Source organism: Ictidomys tridecemlineatus, chromosome 8 (assembly GCF_052094955.1).
Source record: "Ictidomys tridecemlineatus isolate mIctTri1 chromosome 8, mIctTri1.hap1, whole genome shotgun sequence".
In the NCBI taxonomy this organism is placed as follows: domain Eukaryota; kingdom Metazoa; phylum Chordata; class Mammalia; order Rodentia; family Sciuridae; genus Ictidomys; species Ictidomys tridecemlineatus.
The window spans coordinates 83,832,070-83,855,552 of record NC_135484.1 but is presented as its reverse complement, the minus strand read 5'-3'; the positions used below and the strand labels follow the sequence as shown (position 1 = coordinate 83,855,552).

Genomic DNA, 23,483 nt, shown 5'->3' with positions numbered 1-23,483 from the left:
AATGCAATGTCTATCGATAGAAGAGTTGAATAAAATTCTGGTGTATTTACACAATGGAATAGGGTGCAGAGGTAAAACTGAATTAACTATAGCTACACATGTTGATATTTGTGACTCTCAAAATAATACAATGCTAAACATAAGAATGTGACAGATGAACATATTTGAAATTATTTCATTTTTTATAAACCGAAAACAGGCAACACTAAACAATAACAAGTATGTCTGTGTCTATGTGTGGCAAAGATCAAGATGTGGGATGCTACAATGGAGAGAGGGGGCTACTATTTGAGATAGAAGACTTTTTAAGACCATATAAGCAACATTCTGTTTTTAAGCATGATGTTGCGGATACATGGATGTTTATCTTACTTTTCTAACATTGAATATACATGACTTATATATATTTTAAAAAGAAAAAAACACTAGAAAAAAGGCATTAGGAACACAGACCTAAGTCTCAGGCACATAACTAATGGCTATTTACTTCAGCAAATGTTTGAGTCTGAGTCTTCTTATTGTAAATATAGGATTTGAAATAGATGATCTTGAAGGAGTCCTCAAACTCAAGTTCTTGACTGTTAGGAGATATTCAGTCGTTGAAAACTTGGCTATAGTGATTTTCAATAAGGCAGAACAAAATTCCTCTTAGAAAGGCTACATTGTGTTCTGACTATCATAGAGGAACATAATGAACTTGAAGGTCCTGAAGTGGTCCATCATGGTTGACCTGACTCTAAATAGAGTGAAGCATTTGTGAATGGCTAAAGAGTATATTGAACACTTTATTCCTGGCATAGGAGGAATTGTGGGAGCAGCTACTTAGGATTAATAAAAGGAATAAAAAATTATAAAATCAAAAGAGAGAATATATACCTGTCATATCAAAAGTGTTTTTGCTTTAATAGAAAATTAATTCCTAGAACCATGTGTAAATTACAAAGCTTTTTTATGCATGTTATCTGAACACAAACTGTACATTAAAAAGTTATTTAATATGCTATTTGGTCTTTGCATAGCGAGATTGGAGTTTGGCTTCAAAATTAGTTGAGGACTTAATTATTTCAATTAAGAAAAGCATTTTATCCTATGATTTTAGAAAACAAAGGAAATATCTTAAATGCATAATTTAGAAGTTAACTATATGTTTATTAAATACAACACATATGACAAAACATATCTTTCCTACAACTTTTTTTAAGAGAGAGTGAGAAAGGGAGAGAGACAGAGAGAGAGAGAGAGAGAGAGAGAGAGAGAGAGAGAGAGAGAGAGAGAATTTTTTTAATATTTTATTTTTTAGTTATCCGCAGACACAACATCTTTGTTTGTATGTGGTGCTGAGGATCGAACCCGGACCGAACGCATGCCAGGCAAGCGCACTACGGCTTGAGTCACATCCCCAGCCCCTCTTTCCTTCAACTTTAAATTCTAATAAAACATGGAATATGCATAGGAAAGTAATGGTAAGTTAAGTATATAATTTAGGTTTGCAGGCAGTAAATAAATATCTTTAAAATTTTTTATAAAATCTGAACTCCTGTCAAGCTGCTAAGACAGATTCTCTATTGTGGAACACTTTCAATTACCAAAATCATATTTGAAATTTTTTTCAAGTGAAATAAAGCAATGTTCTAGACAGGTTATATATCAGTTGAATTGTTAGCATTCTGTTCTAATTTCCTCCATAAACCAAAAGTATTAAGTATCATGCTCACATCTGTGGCCTGAGCATAAAGTTGACAAAAAAAAATCAACCCTAATGGCTTTTCTCAATCTAAAATAATGTCTAGTTTCAACCTGTGGTTTTAAAAGTAAGTCTGGAGTGTCAAAGTAATATATGTCTCATGTTCTAACCATTTTGAGTTTTCACACTGAATGTGCTTTCACTGGATCTGTTTTTTTTAAATTTGGTTTATGATGACATTTTATTTTTGTGTGGTCTCAAATGTTCTTTATATCGAAAGCTCAAAGCCATGAGGACTTTAGTAATCAATGAATATAACATTTTTGTTTTAGATATGCAGAAAAGTGTCCTTTTTATTCCATGGGGTCCAACTCAATAGGAAATGGAAAACTGACTCCAAAACCAGGTTCAAAGGCAGTGTCAGCTGGTATGTGTAAATCCTGGATGAGTTGCTGATAGGAGTTGGCTACAGCCTGTACGGATGTAGCCTTATAAAACTTATGAAAACATATAACAAGATGTATCTATATCTATATATATTTGTTTAGAGTTCCCTAACCTTGAAGGAAGTTAATTCACAAGTCCATCTTCTTTTCTGTGCTTACAGCAAAAGCTATAATCTGTGACATCTCTGATTTCTGATTCCCAGCATAGTCTGTCTTTAGCTTTTCCTTTTGCTTCCAGTAGAGAATGGATGTCCTTTGTTTCAGCTCGTTGAAGTAGATCTATTTTTTTCTGATTGTCTTTTTTTTTCTGACCATAGTCCTTTGACTGTTCATTTGAACTGCTTCAGGATTCAGCGATCAGCTCTCTGTCACATACACAAAACTCCGATCAACCAAGTGCTAACAGGCTGTATTTCAGGACTGGCACACTCCAGGAATCTGGCTTTATTCCTTGGGAAAAATTTTGTCCTGTTATTTGTTGTTGATGTGGCTCCTAGGTGACCCTAGTGAAAATATCCAGAAAGTTGAGTGTGATGTTGTTGACAGTTCCAACTCTAGCAGCTGCTTGTTACGATGGACATTTAACTTTATCTGGTGGCTGATGATTTTGTTATGGTTTAGTATTCCACTGACTGGATTGTGTTAGGTGCTATTCATAACACATGACTTGATCTCTGTGTCTTGGGAGCTGACACTGTCTAATTCATAGAACTTGAGAGAGAATAGGGCCACCCACTACATATCTAGAAGGCCAGAGGACTTTCCTTTAGCACTCTAAGCTTTTGAATTTATTTCACTTTTTTCTTCTTGGCAACTAACACCCTGATTTCACACCCTTCATTCATCTGAAAAGAATAATTTACCCAAAACAACACGAAAGACTATCTCTAAATAAATTGTTTGAATCTCAACACTGAGCTGATCTCAGACAAAAGTAAGTTATAGCTTCTGAATTTCAAACATCAATGTTAGAGGAATAATGTTGCACAATGAGTTCTTTTCTTCATTGCCTACTAATGCACATGACCATGGACCTCAGTTTGAGTCTGTAATTAACAGATTCACATAATATTAATCCATGTATGTCCATCTAAATAACTCCTGTTAGAACAAGTAATTTCCTCAAACACAGGGGAGAATATCAGCTGACCCATTGGTGCATCAGTAATTCTCTTAAGCCTGCAGCCAGCTGTTCACCAGGGTGCATTCATCTGAAGGCTTAACTGGGGCCCAGATGCCTCCTTTACATGGTTCTCTTTTGTGCAGTACTGGGGACTGAATCCAGGGTGCTCTAACCGTGAGCTATATCAGAAGCACTTTTTAAAATTTTTGTTTTGAGACATTGTCTGGCCAAATAGCTGAGGGTGGCATTGACTTTCAATTCTCCTGCCTCAGCTTCTCAGTAATCTCTGGGATCATGGACATGTGTCACCACACCTGGCTTTATTCACATGGTTGTTTATATGAGATGTCTATTTATTGTCACCTGTGCCTCGTTGTAGGGATCCTTGAGTGTCCTTCAAACAAGACAGCTGGCTTCCCTCAGAGCCAGTGATCCAAGAGAAAGAGCAAGGATGACACTTAATAACTATATATATAATTGCTATAGGATTATTCTTTTTTATTACTTCTTAGTTACACATGACAGAATCCATTTTGATAAAATTATTCAAGCAAGGATTATTCTTAATAAAGCCTAATAAACTGCTGGAGAAGTGTTACAGAAATTATATATTTGTTCTCCTTTCATTTTTTTAATCATATGTTAATTATGACTCTCTTGTTGTCCCAGAATGTCAGTGGTCTTCAAGCTGGAAAAAATGCATTTTAAGTGCTCTCTTGTCCTGAAGGCCAGTTCTTACATTTCTCTAGGACTTGCCAAGAAGGGGAAACAAGAATGGTCTCATGAACCTTAGCCAAAATTGTATGAGATGATAACATTTGGAGAAGGGGGATCTGAAATAGGAGGAAGATCCTTTGAGAAAGATTGCTGACCTATGTAGAAGGAAGCTTTGTCATTGTGATGAAAAGACATGATGTGAATATCTTAAAGGAAGAAAGATTTATTTTGGCCCTTGGTTTCAGAGATTTTAGTTGATGGCCAGCCTGCTCCATTGCTTGGGCCTCAGATGAGGCAGAACATCATGGTGGAAGGGCAGGGCAGAAGCCAACTGTTCAACTCATGGCAACAAAGAAGGAGTGGAGGGGGAGGCAGAGGGAGAGGGAGAGGGAGAGGGAGAGGGAGAGAGAGAGAGAGAAGGAAAGGGGTCAGGGACAAGACTTCCATATTCAACTATTTCCTCCATCCTTGCCCCACCTGACTATAGTTTCTACCACCTGATGATCCAATCACTTCCCTCAAGTCCCACCTCTGGATAGTGCTGCATTGGGTACCAAACCTGTAACACATGAGGTTTTGAGGGGCATTCCATATCCAAACCATAATAGATGCCCTCTTTCAGAGAATCACTGATGAGGAGGGGAAAATGACATATTGTTCCTGTTGTTTGGTGGCTAAACTATGAAAATAAGTAGGCCCCTTCTGTATTCAGAGTGAAGTGGATTAGCAAATTCTTGGGTGATCCTAATCTGTTTATCTTGGCTTCAGTAATTACCAGCAATATTTTTCACTTTTACTTAGAAGACTATAAAATGTGAGAGGCTGTCTAGGGTCAATGTTGAAGGCCGCATAAGGAGAGAAGGCTTTAACTAACTCCATTACTGGAAGGGAAAATGTCCATTTCCTTGAACCAGAGAGGGCACTCTGAAAGGAAGAAAAATAGAGACCCTTAGAAAGCATGTCTAACAGGACAAGGACACCCAGCAAATGGAGGTTTAAAGGACCATTAAAAACGGGGAGTAAGGATGCCATATGAAATCATCCAGAAAAAAATCTTGTCCAAGTTGGTAAATGTGTAATGTTGAAGGTTCTGAGAGGAGGCTCCAGTTAGCCCCCAAAATCAGATGCAAGGGAGAGCCAATGTTTAGACATCTCCTATGACTGTTTTTTTACCAACCAAGAGAGAGAGAGAGAGATAGTTGATGCCTATTAATTTAACCTACATTTTTCCTTTTAGCATCCATTCTTTTGCCCAAATATCAGACTTGAGGAAAGAAATGGAAGCCCAGTGAGTCATGGATGAAGATGGAAAAGCAGGTAGAGTGAAATCTAAAGATGTGCCCTTGCTTCCAAGGACTATGGTGTTGAGGTCTGAGGGAGGTTAGAAGAGAAGCTTGACAGTTTAACATAACTGAAAAGGAGATGGAAAAGAGACTGTTCTAATGCCTGAAATAATCATAAAGCTAAGGAATGTGTCTTAGATATGGCTAAGAGGCAAGGAAAGGAAAATATGACTAAATAGTTTTGAAGACAGATATGAAAAAAATGTTTTTAAATGTTTCTATTTATCCTCTACAGCCATTCAATAAATTGGTTACACAAGAGCTCATTGGGCACAATGACTTTAAATTGATATCCTGGCATGCTGGATGCCTTGTTCATCACTTGTAATAAAGAGGAACAGTGTGTCTCTGTTCTCCCTGAGTGCTCATCCTGTTAAGGAATGAAATGGTGAACTTGAGAGGTTCATTCAAATGGCACTGAGGGTTATGCTGGTCTTGAGCAAGAGGGAAGAGGGCTAGTGTCAAGTGTAAGTGCTACTAAGGAGCCGCATGCACACTGGAGTGTATACAAGGTCGACTGACCAGTCAAAAGAAGTGAGCAGATGTGAGTAGACAGGAAAACAGATGGTGACCAGTGAGTAAGCAATACTGTGGATGTTTCTCTAGACTGTAAGCAGAATAATTGCACTGTAGCCTTCTCTGATTCATTTAGAAATTATTTGAGATCTTTTAATTTCTTCATTTTTTATGGAACCAGTTTTGTAGATAATAAATGGACTGAAGTCAAAGGACATCTGAGAGAAAAGTATAGTTAAAATAATAACCAGAATAAAAAAAAAATAGTTGTTCCTCATTGCTCTAACTATTTTATATAGGTTACTCATTTTTTTGGATATGTTTGCCTTGCCATAGCATTGGCAAAGATTTCCTTAATCTTTTAAACATACCTGAGTTTATTTAAACATTTAAAATTTTATTCTGTGCATAGACATTGGAACATAAATAGTTAGATTGCTTTAGTTATCATTAAAGAATGATGTTACTTTTAGAAGTGTCATATGAACTCTTTAAACTGTATTTTTAAGCCAGGCTTAACTGTTACCATTCATGTTTAAAAGACAAGTGACATCTAGTCTCACCCCTCAGGGAAAAAGATTAAGTATTCATTTATTTTTTCTTGCTTAGTATAATTTTACACAAAGAGCTCCTTTTAAATACTTGAGAGACTTTTCACCCAAAGGAGCTGTTGTTTAAGTTGGGATTTGCCTTACATGTTTATTGAAAAATACTGTATCAGTGTTAAAAGCGCTCCTTAATGATATGGTCTTTACTGTCATACGTGTTAGTTTACTGTATGTATTAGATATTTAAAACAAGCATAAGTGAAACAAGATTGGTTAGGGTTTTTCCAGAGTAAAGAATACAGAGAACAAATGGAAAGATGCTTGATTCCTTGCACGTGTTTTCTATACTTGACTCAGCTGGCTTCCCATTTTATGGTTATCAGATTTATGTGCTTTGAAATTATGAACATTGGATCAAATTTTATGTTGGAAAACACTCAGAGGTGACATGAAGTGAGCATGTGATTTGAACAACCTATAATTTTTACACAATTTTGGATGACCAAAGTAAAAATATTTCCCATAAAAGGCTGTAAATTTGGTAAAATTGAACACAAATTACCTATAGTATAGTAACACAAAGAAACTGTTTACTGAAATATTCTGAAATTTCTTTTTTTTGAGTTTCATTTTAAACAATTTCTAGGGAGAGATATTTCATAGTTACCAAGGAAATATATCATCTGTTCAATTTACAAAGTTAATTTTAAACAAGCTTCTGTGACTGATCTAACATGAACCATTACCAGGGAACCTTGTTATTGACGTGACAAAATTATCAGTTGGAATTCTCTTAGAAGATCTGAAGTCAGTGTGGTAAGGACTTTTAGTCATAAGTGATTCAGCACATTGAGTTATCAATTTGTATTCATTTTTCTGATGCTGAGTGACAAATCACAATAAATTTAAAACAACTCCTGTTTATCCTCTCACAGTTGTGTAGGTCTGAAGTCTCAGCATAGTGTAACTAGATTCTCCACTTAGAGTTTCACTGAGCTAAATTCAAGGTATCATCTAGTGCTGTAGTTCTTTTTTAGGTTTGAGAATCACTTCCAAATTTATTGGCAGTATGCAGGATTAACTCCTTGAGGGTGTAGGAGGAACCCCTCATTATCTGTTAGGTGTAAAACTTCTGACTTCCTCTTCTGCAACCAGTTGTACTGTCTTCTTTTTTAGGGATCCTGTGATTAGGTCAGGCCTATTTGAATAATGGTTTTGCAATATAACATAACATAATACAATCATGGCAGTGATGTCTCAAGATGTTTACAGGTTCTGCTTACTCTCAAGGACAGGAAATTTTACAGGAATGTGGGTCACGGAGGGCCTGTGACCTTGGAATTTTGTCTGCTACATACTTCTATATATACACCAGTGACTGCAACTTTGCATTCTGTATTATGAATATTGAAGATGATAGGAATCAAGAAAATCTTCTTTCTGAACAGTGATCAGGAGCTCTGGCTTGTTTGGTAATTAACTCCATTTCTACTTCATTTTATTCAGGTTTTGTTTTTTTGTTTTTGTTTTTTGGCAGTGCTGGGGATTGAACCCAGGGCCTTTTGCATGTGAGGCAAGCATTCTACCAGCTGAGCTATATCCCTAGCCCCCATATACTTCATTTTATTCATACACCTGGATTTAACATACTTTTTGGAAAGTAGACAATACTTCCTCTTGCTTACCTTTGGCTTTTTGATGCCAATATTCCAGCCTTAATCTTATCTCTTGCATTCCCACAGTGAAGACTACTTCAAGGTCTGTGGCAGATATGCAGGTAATAGTTTTGCAGCACTTAAAATAGAATGTTCATATTTTTTACTTATAAGGAGATTATTGGCTCAGATTCTTTTACAGAAATATACTCTTCTAGAATTCTCAGGCACAGGTTAAAACACTTACTAAATTGGTTCCTTCCCAGTTTTTTTTTTTTGTAATAAATAATAATATATGTCCCTTGATCTTTGAGGTTTCCAAGAAGAGCACATGGCTGACATTTTGTGAAATGAACTCGCTTAGCAACAGCACATACTTTTTCCTTCTTGTTAATGCTCTCATATTTCAGTGGAAGGTAAAATTTTATTTACTTGTTGAATTTGCTTCAATCTTGCACACACATTTTTTAAGCACATGCATGCTGAAGTTGGTAGATTATAAAAGGGATTAAAACTTAAGTTCCTTTTTTGTTCTATGTTCTTTGTAAGATCAAGTAGCCAAGGGCCTTTGAAGAATTCAGACAAATGTATCTGAATACTTTCCACCAAACGGAGGTAGAGGATCAAGCATGGATTTTCTCTTCATAGCACTTCTGGCAAGAGGCTTCTGGAATAAAATTCACATATTCCTCCTCCAACTTGGTTAACCACAACATCTGTTTGTCTCCATTGGCTTTCGGCCATTGACCTACTGTCTCCTGTAGAAGACACCCACCATCCCTCTTAAGACCAAATGTCCTTGAGAAACAAGCCTTTCTGAAGTGATTTCAGTCAGGGAACTAGTCACAAGCCAAAAGCAAGGCCTGGTTACATCATCTAAACTCACTGAAAAGGGGATTAATTTTATGTTTTTCTCTGAATTTCGAGATTGAATTATTAATAGTACCAATTTATTTGGAAGGGAAAAGGTCAAAAGATTTAAACAGGAACATTACAAACATACTCCCTTTTTACTAATATAGTACTGGATGTGTAGATTTACTTTTTTGGGCTAAAAGAACCATCAAAGGAGTTTAGTTACCTTTCAAAAATGTAGGGAATAAAAGTTTAACTAAAACTTCATGCATATGTATGTGCATTTATGCATATGCATATATGTACATATACATATATTTTTATAGCCATTTTGAAATCCAAGTACGTTTACCAACTTTTTTTTAAAATTATTTTTTTGATATATAAAAAGAGCTCATAATTTTCTGCAGTTATTGCTGCTTCTAAAACTGTAATTTGCTCTGCTGGCACAACTAGGAAAGGCTCAGTACAGGTCAGTGCCTGTGAGATTCTGGTGTCAAATATTTCAACAACAGCTCTACTTTGATCAGAGAGTCTCTCAGAGTTGCTACCTCTCTTCAAATTACTATCTGGCTTTGTCCTGGCCAGACACTTTTGCTCTTTTTACATTTTCAGATTGTTAGAATTTACCTGAAATTGTTTAAGTTGTAATACAGTGAAAGCAAGCCTGACCCATTTAAAAAAGCAGAAAAAAACTGGACTGGCAACCCAGGTTTGTTCTGTAGAACTCCTCTTTAGATTCCCACACCAAGGCAGTTTTCCTTGGATTTCTTAGGTAAAGTGCTCAGATGTGAATTTTTTTTTCTTTTTCCTCTCTCTCTCTCTCTCTCTCTCTCTCTCTCTCTCTCTCTCTCTCTCTGTGTGTGTGTGTGTGTGTGTGCTTGGTCTTCTCTGTTTTGGTATCAAAATGAATATTTTCTGGTACCCCTCAGGTACTCTCAGTTTCTGATTATCTTTATCTTATGGTTCTCTCATATGACCTTGGTTTGTCTCTGGCCCAATTCAGGCCTCTTGCCCTCAAATCTCTTATCTCTGCTCCAGCTGAAGTTGAAGCCCAGTGTGATGAGCTAGAACAGAGGAAACCTGGGGGAACAAATAGAGTGGTACTCACCCTAGAGGAACCCATAGACTGGTAAGAATGTCAGACTCTCATTAGTTAATTTGATCTTCAGTCCTTCACACTTTAATCTAAATACTTTATTGTTAAAACCACTGTTTATCTGAGTTTTCAGGAAGTCCTAACCTTGTTGCTGGGTATTGCCTTGATGTTGATGGCTGTGGACTGATCATGATAGTGGTGGCTGAAAGCCAGGCTGGCTCCGGAAATTTCTTAAAAAAAATGATAATAGATAATGATACTTTTAAGCATTGATTGTCTCTTCAACTAATGAAAGATTCTTCTGTAGCATGTGATGCTGTTTGGCAGTATCTTACCCAAAGTAGAACTTCTTTCAAAATTTGAGTAAGTTCTTTCAAACCTTATCACTACATTAACTAAATTTAGGAAATATTATAAATAATTAGTTATTATTTTAATAATGTTCAAGCATGTTCACTAGAAGTAGATTTTATTATAAGAAACCAATTTCTTTGCTCATCCATAAGAAGCAACTCCTTTGCTCATCCATAAGAAGCAACTCCTTATCCAGTAAGATTTTATCATGAGGTTGCAGCAATACAGTCCCTTCAAACTCCACTTCTAATTCTAGTTCTCTTGATATTTCCACCACATCTGTAGTTATTTTCTCCACTGGAGTCTTGAAAAAAGTCATTTGTAAAGGTTGGAATCCAGTTCTTCCAAACTCCTGTTAATGTTGATATTTTGACCTCTTCCCATGAATAATGAATGTTCTTAATGGCATGCAGGACAGTGAGTCCTTTCCAGAAGGTTTTCAACTTACTTTGTCCAGATCCATCAGAAAAACAACTATCTGTGTCAGCTTTAGCCTTATAAAATGTATTTCTTAAAAAAAAAAAAAAGAAGAGTCAAAATTACTCCTTGATGCATAGGCTACAGAATGAAGGTTAGGTTAGCAGGCACAAAAACAATGTTCACCAATTGTGCATCTCCATGAGACTTCTGGGTGACCAGGTGTACTTTCTTTTCTCTCTTTAAAAATATTTTTATTAGTTATTGATGGACCTTTATTTATTTGTTTATATGTGGTGCTGAGAATCGAACCCAATGCCTCACACATGCTATTCAATTGCTCTACCACTGAGCCACAACCCCAGCCCACCAGGTGTATTTTCAACAGCAGTATTTTGAAATATTCTGGGCTGTATGTTTCAACAGAGAACCTAAAATATTCAGTAGACCATGTTGTAAACAGATGTGCCATCATTCAGGCCTTGCTATTCCATTTGTAGAGCACATGCAAGATAGATCTAAGTGTAATTCTTAAGGGCCCTGGGAATTTTGGAATGGTAAACAAGTGTTGTCTTCAACTTAATGTCACCAGTTGCATCAGACCTTAACAAGAGTATTGGCCTGTCCTTTGAAGCTTTTAAGCCAGGCATTGGCTTCTCTTCTCTAGCTATGAAAGTCTTTGGGTGACAGTGAGGCTGCTGAATCTACAGTGAAAGTCTGTTTAGTGTGTGCACATTCATCATGTCAAGCAGAGTCTAGCTAGATCTGCATCTGCATCAGCTCTTGTTGCTTCATCTCACACTTTGATGCAATAGAGATGGCTCTTTTCTTAAACCTCACAAATCAATCTCTGCTACCTTCAAACTTTTATAATTCCCACACTTCTCTAAGCCTCCCCTAGAACTGAAGAGAACTACAGTATACTTATGGCTTAGGCTCGGGAAGTGTTGACCCTGGTTTGGTTTAATATCTAAATCACTAAGTGCCGCAGTCTGGCTGGGCACAAATCACTAGCCACTCAAGCAGGAACAGACAATGAATTTTTGAAAAATAAAATTTCTCTTCAACTTCAGAAGATACTTCTGTGCTACTGAAGTGATATAGAAATCAAATAACCTGAAGTTCAAATGAGACCAAAATATTAATTCTCAAGTATTAGAATACATAGCAAAGAGATATCAGGTTATAACCATCAAAACACCCTTCAAGCCAGACTCGGTAGCACATGCCTGTAATCCCAATGTATCAGGAGGCTGAGACAGAGGAATTGCGAGATCAAAGCCAGTATCAGCAATGGGGAGGTGCTAAGCAACTCAGTGAGATCCTGTCAAGCTTATGAATTGCATTTATTGTGTTCAAGTATTAGAAAACAAAGTATTAACAAAGAGATCATAGGAAAATAAATAAACAAATCAAAACATGAACATTTACTAGTTAGTGAAAATTACTTTGTATATTTTGTAGAGCTTCACAAGGGAAATGATTTAATGGGAAAATTAATGATTTAATGAATGAATGACAAGTGAGTTGTTTGGGAAAATGGTTACATTTTGAAGAAAGGGCTTGCGGCATTGTGTTAACAGCATGAAGCTATTTACTTTTAAAATATAAAAAATTAAAAAATTATTTTTTCTGAGTATAGCCAAGTGACTCGAATGAAGAAACTGCCTGAGCCTTCTTCAAATTAAAACTCTGTCCCCAGACTCAGTCTGAAAACTTTTCTTTTCCTTTATTGCTCAAGGTAGATTTTCTAAATATCTAATGGAAAAAGCAACTAAATATTAAAACATCTGCTATTATTTATTTAAAAATATTTTTTAAAAACCATTGCCCCACTCCACACAGAAATAACGTATTTAATTTATGTCATTTCCGAAGTTGTGCTCCAAGGTAGACAACAAGAGGACATGGATAAAAGTACTCATTTGGGCTGACAAGTATCTCTAAGAAAACTTTAAAAGATGCTTAAATTTGTGTAAGTTTCCTTAATCTTGTTACTTGACATTTAGATGTGAAAAATTCTGCCATTCAGACATGTCTCACTTCTCAAATAAATAACTTTGAAGGATTTAAAAATATTTATACTTGGGATTGTGGAAATATCAGTCCCTTGAAAGATCTATTCATTTACAAAATATTTCTGTTATTAGTGTCAGACATAGTAAATCTATGACTGAAAATGTGGGAAATTAGTTGTTCAAATATGAATTTCCACTCAGCAATTTTGGCTGCCCTCATTGAAAGCTTTCACTGAAAGTATTGTCAATTTTCACCTTTCCTTCATTCCCATGCTGTCTTGCAAAAACAAAAGGAGGGAGGAAAAATAAATCTAAAGATTAAACGACTCTCCCAGAAATTCACATCCAAAATTAAAACAAGAATATTTCAGACTACTTAATACAGTCACTCCCCAACCAGCCCTCCAGCCCCCACCCTCACCCCCACCAAAAGAGAAGAAACAACTTATGAAAATTTCTTATACCTTTCTGAAACACATTTGGTCTTGTAAGAGAATGGAAATAAACAAGACATTTATAGTACTATAGTCTCTTGGGTAGTAACAGCTGTGGTTGTTTTAGTGGCAATGGATTGGCAAGTTTTTATTAATCCACGTGGGACTTTCCCATCCGAGGCTGGAAAGCTTCAGCTGCCTCTCCACTTTCCTTGGTAGATATTTACAATCACACTGTATTTTCTCTGGTGAAGGCTTCTAGATCTCTGTGATAGAAAATAGCATCAAGATCTTTGTAATGTTCAACCAATAAAAAAAAAAAAAGAGAGAGTTCTCATTATAGTCTTAGAGAGGAGTAGCTCCTACAAATACCGAAGTATCCTTGAAGAAAAAGTCCTTGCTAAGGAGAGACCAGTTGCAAAAGTAAAGTTTTAATAGTTCACTTCCTTCATTGGTTACTTTAAAACGTCTGTTTTACTTTACTAGAAATATTGCTGTAATGTTGATTTTAACATTTAATATTCAACTTTCACCAAGATCAAAACAGTATCCTAGAGTTCAATGGAAAAAGAGACATTCAGCAGCACAGTTATAGCATAAAAGTAAGTTACTAGTGGCATAGAGTCTAATGTATGTTTTTATTAGTTCTATGTAATTTGCTTTATGTCAGTAGGTTTAAGAAAAGAACTTCCAAGGAGACCATGGATAAATTTATATCCTGTCTCTCAGGAGTCATTAAAATTTTTTTTAAGAACAGTAGGCTTTTATTTATTTAGACAACTACCAATATTTTTAATTTTTCCAGGTAGCTAGTAGAAGTGTTCAAATATTTAAAGTTAGCACCAAAGAAGAGTTTATTGTTTAAGAAGTAAAAGAGTATTTTTATGGATATATTGTAGCAAAAACAGTTACAATTTATAGTGAAGCCAGTTACCAGGACCTGAAAAATTATATTCTAAGAAGAGTAAATTTTGAAAAATTTAAAATCCTTTACTTTAATAAAAATATGTGTAGCTCCTTTAGGCCATTTCTGTGGCAGCACTTTAGTTTGTGTGCTAAGCTGTTCTTACAAGCGTAAGGAGTCTTTAAATGATCTGTTTCAGTCATAAAAAGAGGAAATATGTCAGTCTACAGCAATTAAAACAAAGAATTAGCTCTTTTCCACTTAGAAATTAAAGGTCTCTTGAAATATTATTTGATAATTATTTAAAACTTAAAGCAGTATCTTTAAGTTAGCAGGGCACATCCTTGGAGTTGTTATTCCACTGGGATATTCTATGATTTTCAAGTCATTCTTTATCGGTATCATGTATCTGCATAATGTACCATTGTTTAAAATAGATGATCTTTGTATCTTGCAATGATGATATTTCATAGTTTGGGGTTTATTTAATAAAAATGTGATTATTTAAAATTAACAAAATATATGAAATGCAACTACTAGCTCTTTAGTAATTAAAAAAACTCTTTTGGGACTCTGAATTTCTCAATCATAAAATAGTAACATTAAAAATCCACATATAAGATCATTATTAAAATTATGACCCATTTATCAAGTATACTACTCACTATTTGATTTATTGCTATAGTTATTATTCTAACATTTTGACAATAGAGATAAAATTTTGCATACCATTTCATTAATTTGACTAAGACATATTTTACAGACAAACTCCCTGAGTGTAGATAACTCAAACTTACAAAGAAGCTGTTGTAAAAGTTGAAAGACGTATGACGTATCATAATGAGACTACATTTTATTTCAAGAATAGTTAAAAAAAAAACCATGCCAGGCAAAAGAATGTTCTTTTTGTTTTCTTTTCTTTATATATATATATATTTTTAAGTCTGGTGTTGTCTTGCTTAGAAGGGAAGTACTTTTCAAACATCTGAAAATATTCAAAAATAGCTGAAGTTAGGAGAAATATATATTTTTATATGTGTATTTTTACATTTTTACATGTGTAAATATAGACCAATGAAATAATCTGTGCATTGAGGTAATTATATGAACATTTTAAAAAGTAAAATTAAAACAAAAGTAAAAATGAAACTCTAGTTATCTAGATATTTCAGCTAAAAGAATACCATAGAAATAAATTATCTAATACAATCTACCTAATACAATTTATTTCCTTGTCTTTATTAATATAGTTTTGTTTGTTGTTTGTTATAACTGTTGAATTAATCTTGAGATAATAGATAATACAAGCCTTAACCCAAATGATTTCAAAGAAAAACTTACGAAAACTTAAATCCAACTTTCTCCATGTAGTTTCATAATTTTGCCTATTTTCTAAAGAAAATATGATTAAAAAATACATCTATGATTTTCAGTTTCTATTTTTTATTTTGCCCCTTCTTTATTTAGAACTGACCCTGATAAAAACTACAAAGGAGTGGTTTTTTTTCTTTTTCTCCTAATTTCCTTCTCTGTTGATGGCACTGTTTATCCAGAGGTGATGACAGGGCACATCCTTGGAGTTGTTTTTCAAAGTGGTAGCCTTGCTCTTTTGTGGTCAGAATCCTGCACTTGCTTCACTCCTGGTCAGCATTAGTTGTTCTGATTTTGCCTGAGAACAGAAGAAAATTAAATGACCTGGAGACTGCAGTTGGCTGTTATCAACTAAAATGGAAATTGGTGGCCCCTTCCCAACCATCCTTCCTAACTCTTCCAATCAACCACAACTGCATCTGAGGGCTAAGAATTCTGGGAGGATTTTTGTACTTAATTCTTTTTTCTTCTCTATAGGCAGGTCTAGGGGGATACAACATAAGAGGAAAAACCTATAAGTTATGTGTATTTTCAAAAGATGTCTTAGGAATTATGAACTCCCTGCAAGTAAGGAACTCTGTATTTTAAATATTTTCTAGCTGTATATTGCCCTATTAAAGGAATTGTATGCAATACTATGCCAGAACTTCCCTAACTTCACATTGGCCCATGTCTTTTGCCTTTAAAATATCCTTAATTCTTTCATTGAGTTGTTTAACTTTTACATTTCCAGACAATCTAGTCATCTGAGAGCTCTTATATTTCTGAATTCCTCAATTAAACAATATTTAGCCAGCTGAAGAGTTTAATTAACAGACTTTACATTAGTCTCAGGTCAAGAATTCTTAAGAAACAAGGAAAACATTGTCAAATAATCTAATTATGCAGAAGATATTAATTGTTCTTCCTAAAAACATGAGATTGCTGTAACATGTCAATTTTCATGTTTTCCTAATGCACACATTTAGCCCACTCTTCACATTTCAGAGGATAAAATGTCTTGGTCCACAATTAAGGAATATATTTTTTCTGAAGTATATTTTTGCACTTTATATGTTAATGCTGTTTGTAGGAAAGAAAGATCTATTTTAATTTTAACCTGTAAAACAAAGAAAAAAGAGACAATAATTAAATAAGCACACACCATGCCATGAGAAATATAACACTGTAGAATTGCCACAGCAGCCTATGGTCTAGCCTCATGTTTAATTTCATAGTGAGGAGACACCACAAAAGTAGAATGATATAGATATATTTCATCTTATAATTTTACTTTTTTATTTACTTTACTGGTAATATTATAACTCTAATTCTAAATCATTAAAATATATTTCATTTTTTTTGTATTTAAATTGCCATGTTTTCTAATCTCTTAGTTTACTGGTACAAACATTGAAATTAGCTAAAGAGAAAATTAAGAGAATCCATTTAACAATTTTTACAAATTTTTGAAACAATCTTGCAGTTAAAATAAATTTGCAAGAATAAAAAATAGAAAGGCTTTTGCTTTTTATTATGTATCTTAGTATCTGATATGATATTTCATCACTACTCTCAAACTCCAAATATTTTGGTGTGTATTTCTTACAAACAGGGATATTTTCTAACATGATCGCAATAATCAGAAAATTGACACGGATACTTTATTGCCATTCATAAATTCCACTTGTTTCCAAATTGTCCCAATATTCCTCATTTTAAAAGGTATAGTTGAGAGCACATTATATAAGCAACTGTATCTCCTGATTTCCTCCAAGTTGAAAGTCTTTACCTTGCTTTTATGACTTTGTTAGTGTTTTGTTGTTACTCTGTAGAATGTCCCTTTATTTGGATTTATCTTTTGTCTCTTCCTGTTTATATTGAAGTTATGCATATTTGGCAGGAATATGACAAAAGTTGTATTCTTTTAACTGTATCCTATTAGGTGGCATGCATTTTAAAATTTTTCCTATTAATAATAATGATTACTTTTATTACTTGACTATTGTAGTATCTTCTTAGTTGCTCTACTATAAAGTTATTCCTTTTGCCTTTGGTAACTAGTAAATATTTTATAAGAAGGTGGCTTGAAACGATGTAAATATCCTGTTCCTCATAAAGCTTTCAATTTATTTGGTTATATCAATATGAATTCATAGTTTCCTATTTTGCTCAATAAGTTAAGATCCATTACTATATTTACTTTGATGCTCACATTGTGTCCAATTTAGCCAATGATTTCTATGAAATTAGGCTTGTTTCTGGATTCTTTAAGAAAGTCCTGTTCGTTAGTTGAATGCTTTCTTACTATTTGAACAATTTCTTACCTTTTTTCCCCCCGCAATAACATGTTTGCTCTTAAGTTTTCTCAAATAGCAGTAAGTTCTATTTGGTATTTTCCTACCCCAGCCATGAAGTCAGCTAATTCTCCAAGTCTCCTTTTGTTGAAGAATGGTAATTAGAAATAGAACCACTGATGAATTCCATCAAAATAGAATAAAGATCAGTGGAGTAGAAGAAGGGAATTGAGGAGGAGAGAGGAGGGACAAGATAAGGGAAGAACAGTAGAACGAATCTGACCTCACTTTCCTAAGTGCATATATGAATATACCACAATGAATCTCACTATCATGTACATTCATAAGACTTTAATAATATATATATTTACATATATATATATATATGTAAATAGCAGAAAGATCAATAGTGTAGAGGGAAGGTAACAGGGGGGAGAAGGAGGGGAAGGAAAAGGGAAGTACTAGGGACTGAATTAGAACAAATTATATTCCATGCTTTTAAAATTTTGTGAGAATGAATCTTAATTTTAGGTATAACTAAAAAGAACTAATAAAAAATAAATAAATAATCAGAAAGATTATGAAATAAAAAAGAAGTGTTAGTAGATATCATAGTTTTGTTCTCAATAGAAGGAAAATATTTTAAATGTTTCACAAGCACTTTCTGCAAGTTTTAAGATATATCCTTTATAAGATTAAAGAAAATCTTTTATTCTTAAAAATAAGAAGAGAAAGAAAGAAATGGAGCCCTGAGGGTTAGACTTGCATATTCCTATTAGCTGTTGCTGTTCCCAGGAGATTTTGGTGAGTTCACAGGATACAAGCCGTTCTAGCCCAACACCACAGGGTTAATCCCGTTTTTCTCCTTTTATACATTTTAAATCATCATCTCCCACAGTGAGAAATCTGTCATTATCCTTATATACTTACTTGAGCAATTCCCTGCACGCAACACATCTCTCACTGCTGCTGCTGACCCCTTTCCTTCCTAGGTATCCTGCTCTTGGCTCTACTACTCCTCAATAAGGGTACTTTCCTCAAGCCTCTTGGGTCCCCAAACCTCACCCTGGGCAGGCCTCCATCTTGGAGCCTTCAAAGCTCCCCTCCCTTGCCTGGCATTACCTAAAAGTTCTGAAATGAATCCCTTGGAAAGGAGGACAACAGAAAAAATTAGGAGCCATCTTTATGTTTTAAAGATTCTAGTTAATTCAAAAGTACCTACTGTTTGACATTCATGGCATGTTTATCTTGATCTCTCTGAGCAGCATCCAATGGTTTAGTCATGTTTTCCTTTTACCTCTGTCTTGAAAAACTTTTCTCTTTTGTTTTTTAATGTTGTCCTGATTAGTTTTTTTTTTAAACTAAACTATTAATCATTTTCCCTAGTCTTCTGCATTGGTTCCTTTTCTTGAGTTCATCCATTTAAAGATTAATCTTCTTCCGAGCCTTTCCTTTAGACATTTTATCTATGATAGAGCAACTTGATAGGATTCAGCAATGACCTACATGCTATTGCCTTGAAAAATCTAACTGATGGGTCAGATTTACTTGTTTCACAGCCTGGAACAAAAGCCAGATTCCTCCTTCAGCAGCATAACCAAAAAAATCTGTGAGCCCTGAACACTAAGGGTATCCTATGAATATAGGCTGCAAGTTTATCTGTGATTCAGTGGATTGACCCAGGTTCTCACAAGCATACCAGTGGGTATCAAGTCCAGGGAGAAAGTTAGGGCATCATCAAGCTAAACTAGGAACTTATCATATAAGCATTGAGTTCCAAATTTGTTATCTGTAGCCCATGAGATGAGATGTCTATTTCCGTAGGTTACCTGGTTAAGAGAGTGGGTATAATCAAAATTCTGTGAAAAGGGTGTGGGACTCAGAACATAAGAACCAAAGGCAAACCTAAGGGTATAGAATAAGTGAATGTTGGAGCAGTTTCCAAAAAATGCCTAGAAGAACTACACTGGCATCTAGGTAGTTGAAACATCAGGCCTGGACATGTATGAATGGCAGGAGCCAGAGAAAGTGATTATCTCTATTCCATTCTGGCAATGGGAGTTCACAATACATTTCTGGTCATGCCCTTGTCTCTGTTTCTCTTTATTAATTGGTGAAGCTTTCTTTACTTTTCATTAAGAGAAAATAATACAGAATTTTCCCAAATTAACTTTTTAGAAATATTTGTGCAAAGAATAAAACTGAGCTGAAAGTAAGGAATTATAGCAGTATAACAAATTGACATGTTTATCTCAACACAAGCAAAAACAATAAAATAGGAAATTTCTATTTCTTACCTAGTCTATATCACAATTTTTGATTAATCAATGTTAGATTGTCTATTTGTTTTCAAAAGAATTGCATATTATCTAATTCTTTTTTGTTTGTTGGCTTGTTTTAATGAAAGCCAGTTTTAGGAGGACTAACAATTTTAGAATTCCTGTGCAGTAATGGAAAGTAATTTATAACATTATGAGGTAATTTACCTAGAAATTTAAAACAATAATACTAATGGGACTGAATTACATATTTCAAAAGAAATTGAGTCAACCAAAGAAAGAACTTGAAAATAATGTTCACATTGTCCTCATTTCATCTCCTTTTGGATATCATATCATTGATAGAAGAATAAAGACAGAGCGAAAGGCAAAATATGGAGAAAATAAAAAGAAAAACAGAAAAGACTGAGCTCATGTCCAGCCTCGGCTGCGTCTCAGCACAGTTGGTATTTATCAGAGGTCCCAAGTGTGGTGGTGACAAATCCTTTTTCCTGGCTTCTTGCCTTCCACAGGATTAATAAATAACTAGCTCAATATTTTAGGAAAGAATTATTTCATTATCATATCTTTCTAAAATATTTACTTTGGTTAATAGCCACTATTAATTCATATTTGAAACATGAAATGCTATGATCTATATCTATCTATAAATCTCTGCTTGAAGACAGCATAGTACAGCATATATACATATGTGTGTATGTATGTGTGTGTGTGAATATTTCATATATGTATGAAATTTTGTGTCCATTCATTATTCTAACACTAATTATCATCATTTTCTCAGGCTGGCTTACAATTTTATTCTAAAAACTTGTATTTTGATTTCATGGCTAGGTTTGGAAAAGGTGCTTTGAAGAAGAATAATTGCAGAGAGCTCTTCAGGATTTTAAATCTCTAGCATCTCATAACCAATCCCAGAGAACATTAGTGATGGGGCACAGGGAATGAATGTCAGCAAGTGACAGCTGAAAGCTGCTGGCACACACAGGCTGACTACAACACTGAGCTTGCCCAAGAAGGGCAAATCACAGAAGGGACCCTTGATTTGACAGTCATCTGTTCAAATCTGCCTTTTCATGGAAAATCACCACTATTTAGAAAGTAGTTATCTCTTTGCTGATTTATTATCTGGCATAAAATGATTACAACTCTCTTCCTAATGAGCAGAAGTGTTTTATATTATCTTGATGTCAAAGGAACAGAAGTAGCCAAAAGCATAGATGAATGCAATTGTGTAATATCTAGTAAATGCCACTGTGTATCATAAACATTAAGTTCATAATTTTCATCCAAAAATGGGATTAATTTGATTCAAACCAGATGAATGAGGAAAGTAGCTACTGTGTAAATAGTTCACTAGTTACTTTTCCAGACAGAAAACAAACTTTCTATAAATCATTATTGGACTATTTAAAAGGCTTTCATAGTTTGGTCAGGATAACATTAATTTTTGAAATTTTTAGAATGTAATATTTTCCAGAGATAAACTCTAAAAGCACAGATGAATAAATAGACACATAAAAATTTTAAGTGATGCAACAGCAGATTTTTTTTTTTCAGTTTTAGAATGGGATAGACTTTTCTAGGTAGTGCTCTTAAGGCCTTATATTGAGACAGGTATAAAGAAGGCAATTTGGTTTTTGTAGACCTAGTATAATGACAGATCTACAAAGAAAATCTTTGTGATATTTGCTTCAGATCTTGGTTATTGATTCATTATCTACTTTAGCAAAAAACAAGCAGTAAAATTTTCAATGAAGAATGTCTTTGTCCTAGCTATCAGGATGTAAAGGATCACAATGTTCCATCACGTTCTGGTACCATTACCCTGGCCCTAAGTCCTTCTTAACATCCCATTCCTATATACTTGGGATGGTTAACAGTGAAAGGAAGAGAGGAAAGAAGAACAACTCTCTAGACAAAGATGGAATCCCTTCTTCTCCAAAAGGAGAATTTCTTTGTGAAATACTTATCCCATTACCTCATTTCCTCTTTCCCTCTCTCCTCCTCCCTGCCTCCCTCCTCTTCCTTCCTCTCTCTCCCCCTCCTTCCCTCCCTTCCTCCTTTCCTCCCTCCTCCTCCCTCCCTTCCTTCCTTTTATTGTCTCTCTCTCTCCCTCCCTCACTCTCTTCATCTTTCTTTCTTTTCCTCCCTCCTTCCCTCCCTCCCTTCTCTCTCTCTCTCTCTCTCTCTCTCTCTCTCTCTCTCTCTCTCTCTCTCTCTCTCTCTCTCTTTCTCTTTCTCTAATTTTCCCAGAACTAATCCTCTTCTCTTTTAGGTTCAGAACCTGTGATTAATTTTCAACTTCCTCTACTTTTTCTACCTGTGTCTCCTTGAATTCTAAAGCCTAAGGTCCTTTCAGTAAATGACTTTGAATTTGTTCTGTTTTTCATCCCAAGTGTTCATATTCATATGCCTCAGGATACAGGTAATCCATAGAATACAGTATTTTATTGAATATTAAAGTGAGATATTATCTGGAGGCCAGGTTCTGTTTTATTCATTTTTCTACTTCCCTCTTGGACAAATGGAGAAGCTAACACTGTGCTTGGCACATGGCCAAAGACACTTAATAATTAACTGCTGAAAAATAGAACAAGACAACTTGAGTTCTAGCTCTGGTCCAAGTAACTGGGCCACAGGGAAATTTGTTTTCTCTCTTACAAAATAAGAGTAATGTGGCTTTCAAGACTTATCTTAACTAAATGAGACAGCTTACTTTAAAAATGCCTTGTACAATTTTGAGAATATCATAGATCCTCCATAAATATTAGTTCCCTTTTCTTAGGCTAGGTAATATATTTCTTGGAACTTCTGTACAGAATAATTCTGAAAATGACAAGATTAGGTATTTAAAAGACCTTTTCTAATATCAAAAAATGGTATAGAATGTTGTTAAGGTATTGAAAATCTTTGTCACACAAAATTACTGGGGAATAAGATTAATCAAATTATGTTATATGCATGTACAAATATGTCACTATTATGTTTAATAATTATAATACAACAATAAAAAAAGAAGAAAGTAAAAAAAATCCTAATGGTCTAAGGAATTTAAAACAAGGCTGAAGTAGAGAGACTTTTTCTTTTGAAAGATAAAAGTACTTACTTTTTGAGGGTGTTTATGATTTTTTATTGCCTGTTAATGTACAACTTGGTGGTCATGACCAAATTTCTGAGATATCATCTCTGCCTGGGTTAAATTCTGGCTTTAGTACTTTCCAGCTGTGTAATCGTGGGCAACTTTTCAATATCTCTGATTTCCCCTTTGTGCAATGGTGATAGAGATCTGAACCTGTGGGGTCCAGATGCTGTGTTACTGCTGAAGACAATGTGCGCAACATATTTGCAGCAGAGCCTGATATGTCCCAGGTGCTTAGTATGTGCTTCAAATAGAATCAGCCTGTGTTCTTTATTTGTGTTTTCATTTATTGACAACTTCAA

The 23,483-nt window shown here is 34.7% G+C and overlaps 1 long non-coding RNA gene across 1 annotated transcript in view; it reads left to right on the top strand.

The window, feature by feature from the left end:
* LOC144365880 (uncharacterized) overlaps positions 1-5,400 on the top strand; it is an 84,355-nt gene extending 78,955 nt beyond the window's left edge. Inside the window, exon 3 of the long non-coding RNA XR_013424610.1 lies at positions 5,208-5,400. This is a non-coding gene — a long non-coding RNA (uncharacterized LOC144365880). The remainder of the gene's footprint in view (positions 1-5,207) is intronic.
* The last annotated feature ends 18,083 nt before the right edge of the window (positions 5,401-23,483 follow it).